Below are 6,490 nucleotides of genomic sequence, written 5' to 3'. Positions count from 1 at the left end.
TATTCTCCCCATTCTAACAAGGGAGCTATAATGAAAATTTGTGTCACTGAGCATCACTGCCAACCAGATCTTATGTCCAATAGTCCTCAGAATATCTGGAGACTATCCTTTGCTAAGTGTAGAATCACCTGAGTAAATGGCTTTAGGTTCCTTTGGTAAAACAGGAGAAATCCTTCCAAGTATATAATCGCCATGGCATTAGGGTCCTACCTTCTAGGAAGCTGACCACTCCTGTGCTCATGAGCTCTGGGTTCAAAACTGGCTCAAGTGTAACTGTTGCATCAGGGACTGACTGAGTCTTTAGCTATTGTCTTCTTACTTTTATTGCTGGGTTATGGCTGGGTATGTTAAGTAGCATTCTTTTTTGCTGTCTGTTGATTTTGTCACTAGGGACACCATGCTATATTTAATATCTCCTTAATTGCTTGTCATTCAGTTCCCCTCAGCATCGTTCAATTTAGCACTGGTGGTGAGATCTGAGCACAAAGTGGGCAGTGAATATGAGGTTTAATTATTCTTTTAGTCTTACATAATTTTTCCTTTCTTATAAATAATAGATAGCTGAACTACAGAATGAATGCCACATCTGAAATTGATGGAGATGATTAAACATCACCCATAGGCTGTGAGTGCTGTATCAAGATGAGACTTGAGTTGAACCTACATAAGAGATGGTGAATTTGTTCTATTGTGTGAAATGTTCAGGTTTGGGTGACTAGAGAGAAAGATCGACCCACAGAATTTGTGCTCCTTTTTCCACAGAACAGTTATGGCCTGGAAGTGCTATGAGCCTTCCCTTGCATCTCACCATGGGACTTTTCTTGTCTGTAGATTGTGAATAGTAATGGCAAGCACCTCTTCAGACCCCGGATGTAAGGAGTGGTTGTGCTTTCTCTATGTTCTTCCACTTCCTTCAGTTGTGTGGAAAGACAACATCCTAGGACAGAGATTTTCAAAGTATGCAACAGCATCAGCAGCATCTGGGAACATGCTTAAAGCAAGTTCTAGGCCTACCTACCTCTGACTTTGTAAATAAGAAACACCGAGGGTGGGAAAGGTGTTAAGGGTAAAAGCAATCTTTGTTTTAACCTGTCCTCCAAGTAGTTCTGTCACCCAATAGAATTTTACAACAGCCCCAGGAGAGAGGAGATGCAAAGAATAGAAGGAGAACAGGTCCCTAAATCCCTGTATCCCTGCGTTCCCAAAGCTCTTCTATGAACTGTGAGTGAGAAATAGATTTTCTATGTAGGTCCATTATAGATTTTAAGTCTATTGTTGCAATAGTTTAGCATTATCATAACTAATACAAACACAAAATAAGGGAATGGTGACAGTGAACTCAAGTGTACTGTGAAGACAACTCCTCAAGAATAGAGTTGGGATATAACTAAAAATGGGCAAAGATGCAATAAAAGGAATGCTTTAGTTAAGAGAGATTTTATGATTTATAACACCTGTTAGGAAAAGGAGATGCATATTTTTAGTTTGAAAATAATCTTATGAAATAGGGATGATTTTGAAAGTACTTTTTATTACATTGAATTATGTTATAGATCTAATCGTCTGTTACTTTTTTCACTCAGCAGTGTGTAATTAAGATCATTTGTGTCCTTATATGTAACTGATTTCTTGCTGCTATTTTATGGTGTGCATGTCTGTTTTACTTGTCTCCTTTTCCAATGAAGGAACGTGGATGAGCTACAAGATCCAAACATGGAAAATAAAGCAGATATTAGAGGAAATGTGACACTTTATGGGAAAGGTGACAGAGATAAAAAGGGACATGTAAAGGTTTTGATTCTTTAAAACTACAAATTTTGTTTGTTGCACTTGATCTGCATACTTAGTTGAACTATATAATTTTATAAAACTATCACATAATAGGCAACATATAAACCATAAGCATCATCATTTCACTTTGTAACTAGATACCACACTAACGTTTTGTGGATGGACATGATTTCTAAGGTTTGGACCAATTCGAGTTGAAAGCCAGAAATATTTCTTGTAAACAACAGTTGACCGATTCACAACTCATGGGCTACAACGGTCTACAGAATCACCTTACTTGCCTGTACTTTTTTTTTTCCCCCCAATCAGCTAATAGTTAAAAATTGGAAGAGTTAAAATACAAGTTAGGTAACATTTATTTTATGTCATGGGAGATATTTTAAAACATTTTTACACCAAGTACACATGTCATGCAGCAAAATGGAAGATTCCCCCTAAAATGTTTGGTGAAGTAGGATATTCTTAGAAAAAGTTTGTACTTATCAAATGCCCCTTCAGGCTATAGACCAGGAGTGAAAGTTTACCTACCTCCAGAGTTAAGGATGCCACCTTGATAAATTCGAGATGTTCTGCCTTAGGGCATCCCGTCACATGATCACAGACTCTTCCTTTAAAGAGAACAGCTAATACTTTTGGCGACGGATGGTGAAGTGGTTTTAAGTATAGCATTCATTTTTACTAAAAAAAGTAAATTATAAATATTGTGAATAAGAAACTAAAGCAAAATATATTCTATGTGGTATTTTTGATGAATTATTAATGTTAAATATTATTTTTGAAAACTCTGCTAGTGTGTTTAAAAACATGTCACAGAAATTGATATCTCTTGGCAAAACTATTATCTGGGGCATACACTAATAGAAAATTTCTTCAGATATTTAACAATTAATATTTATTTTAGAGGAATTTTTTGTGTATTAAAATTCAAATTGAGTAGTTTTCAAAAATATTGTGGTTTTTAATGTATGCTTAGCCCTCCATTTGAAAACTATCATGGTATTTTACCACATTCGAAATAAAAATAACTTTGTAATTTTGCTTGATATTTCACTAAAATAATGCATTGATTTATATGGTATTGACATTCACATTATACCAAGTAATCGCTTCGATTTTATGGCAGATCTCTTATTTTTCTCTTTTTCAAAATTGATAGATTTCACATTTTTACATTAATTTTAGCATATGCACATTTTACAGTTATTTCCAAATGTATTTCTAAACTTTTTATAATTGTTCACTACTCCATTTGTTTGTTTTGTTTGTTTGCTTTAGATTTCACATGTCAGTGTGATTACGCAGTATCTGCTTACTCTGTCTGGCACATTTTACTTTGCGTAATACCTTCAAGGTCTATCTATAAGAACTTACACAGGAAAGTTGTTTTTATTATATTTTATTTATAGGTGTAATTATTTACTATCACAATTAGCTATTATGGATATAAATAATCTAACGTTTCATAATATTGTGGGAGATTTTATTTTGCAGAGATGGACAGGCTATTTTGCTATGTGGTCTTGTCATTATTCTACCAAAAGGGAAGTCTAATTCTCTTAATTCTCTTAAGTGTGAATTGGCCTTAGTGACTGGCTTGCAACCAATTGAATATGACAGAAACCTTGATATATGAATTGTAATCTCAGTTATAAAAGGCATGTGTTGTGTTACTGGATCACCTTCTCTTTGGTTGCTGCCTCTTGAATTCTCCTTCTGGAATCCAAATGCCATCTTCTGAGAAGCACAAACCAAATATGAAATATGCATATAGAATTCCATTTAAGAGTGTTGTTCCATCCCAGCCTTGTAGTCATCACAGCCCAGCTACCAAATAGGTGAGAAAAGAGGTCTCTAGACAATTCATCCCCTAACTTCTCAAAGTAACCTTCAGTCTTTTAGGTCTTATCAGCCAAATCCCCGGATATCACAGAGCAAAGAAAATACATCCCCAAAATACATCCCCATCTTATCAAAATTCCTGATGCACGAAATCTGAGAGCATAATTAAAATAGTTGTTATTTTTTTCCCACATCAATAAATTTCAGCTAGTTGGTTCCACAGTAACATTTGTACTTTTGTTATTTTAATAGAAGAGATTTCTTCTTGACAGTTATTTTGTCTTCTAACTAGGCAACAAACTATCCAACTGTAAAACTTTTAAAAAAATATAAAGACACATATGTTCTCTTTTGTACTGTTCTTAATTAGGAGTTGAATAGTATTTTTTGTTGAAAAGATCCACAAATAAACTTCCTGAATAAGTAAGAATAAGACCATTGTGTTAATGTCAAACGATGCATTTTAGCCTCCACAGTATAACACTATAAGAGATATTTTCAGGATACCTTGCTACCAAAAACATATCTTCTGCTTTTTTAGTGAATTAATTACTATCAGTTAATCAGATTAGATCTGCTAGAACTTTAACATTATTGATACTATTGGCTATCATTATTGATACTATTGGATACTACTTCCTATGGAGGAACACATAAATAATGACAAAATCTTTGATTGAATTTGGAGGTAGGTGCTGTTTCTCTTTGTTACTTACTTATCCATTTTTATGTGATCCTTCTAGTTTACATAAAATTCAGCTTCATTTCTCCAGATAGAAAATACCTTTCTCCTACCTCTTAGACAGTCAACCATTTAGCAATGATTCTACCTCTATCTGTATAATTTTAACTCTCATTTAGCTCATTTATCATGCTTTAGCATCATAATTGCCTAGAAAGGGAAAACAATTACTACATGCTTACTACTTTCTCTTGCTTTTATTGACCCAATCCTTCATTGTTGAGTGTGAGCCTACAGAAAAATTTATAAATCAGTTAAAGATAACCAAAAAAACTCAACAGAATGACCAAAATAAATTTATAGAAAGTGACATTGGACACATGAGGGATAAGATAGTAGAATAGTATTTATAAATAATAAATGCGTAAAGTGGAATTTAGAAATTTATGCTATCCTTCCAACAACACACACACTCATTAATTCACATAGGATCTAGATGCTATGAAACAACACACTATCAGAGAACAAATCATTATTTATACTTAAAATTTTGGTTACTATGATAGAAATAGGATTTAAGTAGTAGAGCTAAAAGGTTAAACTGAGGCAACAGTCACCAAAAAGAAATAGGAGTTGAAGGAAGGAGGGGAGAAGAAAGAGAGAGAGGGAGGGAGGGAGGAAAAAAGGAAGGGATGGAGAGAGGGAGGAAAAAGGAACAATGACTTAGGAAAATTGTGGTTTTCTTATAAAATGATGTTATATCTACTATATTTTCTCAAAAAAAAAGGAAATTATATGTCCATACAAGAATATGTGCTTGAGTATTCAGAGAAGTTTTATTTGTAATCGTCAAAACTAAAAATAACCCAAATGGCCATTGGCAACTCTGTGTGTATAATGTTATTTACCAGATAAAATAATGGCTACCGATTAATGAAACAATATGAAGAAAACTGAAAATAATTATGCCAAAGAGAGAAGCCAGACAAAATGATGCATAGAACGCAATTCTAACTAACTAACTAACTAACTAAGTAACTAACTAACCATATATATATATATATATATAATGCAAACTAACTTATAATGAAGGAAACAGGACTTTTCTGAGTGGAAATATGTTAATTATTTTGATTATTTTGCTGTTTCATTAACACACACAGACTTTCCTATTTTGTACAATTTATTTTGTTCATTTTATTATGTCAATTATACCTCAATAAAATATTAAAAAATAATGGTCATGCCACCTGGAACATGACCGATCTCATCTGATCTCAGAAGCTAAGCAGAGTCAGGCCTGATTAGTACTTGGATGGGAGACCACCTAGGAATACCAGGTGCTGTAGGTATTTAAAATAATAATGTAACTTGCTCAAATAGATATATTCTTTATATATTTATATATATATATATATATATATATATATATAGTCTTGCATATATGTATGTATGCATATATGTGTGTGTGTGTGTATACACATACACACAATTTAAGAGTTTTAGACAAGATTTGATACCAGGCAATCTAAAAAATATGCCAATTTAAATTAAGCAATGGAATTGAATTAGCTGCTAACTAAAGTTAATAATATGAATATAGAAAGTGAATGATACTAACGTCAGCACAAATGAGGTAAACTTGCATTTCCCAAAGATGAAAAGACAATAGACAGTAAAAATCACATTTATGAAGAACTAGATACAAATGCATATAACACATACTCACGGAGTAAGCACTTGAAGAAGTGAATACTCCAAAGATAAAGTTTTCCTTTACAAAATAAGCTGAGAGTTGGGGGATAGTTTCAGAACCTTGTTTTTAATTTTGGTATTACACTATATATATATATATATATATATATATATATATATATATATATATTTACACTTGTTTATATTATTTTGGTAATATGTAAAAATTGCATACATTTTCATTATGCTCAAGCATTTGCCAAAATTTTTTTGCAAATTTGTTTTTAGCAGGTCTCTGTACACATATTTTGTAGACAAATATTTGGATACATGAAGTATCTAACTGTGATGCGAACAAACTTCATTAATCCATATCCTTTTACATAACAAAATGCATATTAATCAATGAATATCAGAGTATATTTAAAGAAATATTCTATCGGGATTTCTGAGTTGCCAGAATATGACAGGAAAGTTAGATTT

At 32.7% G+C, this 6,490-nt stretch overlaps 1 pseudogene; it reads left to right on the top strand.

The window, feature by feature from the left end:
* Positions 1-5,545: 5,545 nt before the first annotated feature.
* On the top strand, positions 5,546-5,664 carry LOC118609820 (annotated as a pseudogene).
* Positions 5,665-6,490: the final 826 nt, after the last annotated feature.

This window comes from Rousettus aegyptiacus, unplaced genomic scaffold (genome assembly GCF_014176215.1).
Source record: "Rousettus aegyptiacus isolate mRouAeg1 unplaced genomic scaffold, mRouAeg1.p scaffold_m13_p_11, whole genome shotgun sequence".
In the NCBI taxonomy this organism is placed as follows: Eukaryota; Metazoa; Chordata; class Mammalia; order Chiroptera; family Pteropodidae; genus Rousettus; species Rousettus aegyptiacus.
This window is presented reverse-complemented; position numbering and strand designations above follow the sequence as displayed.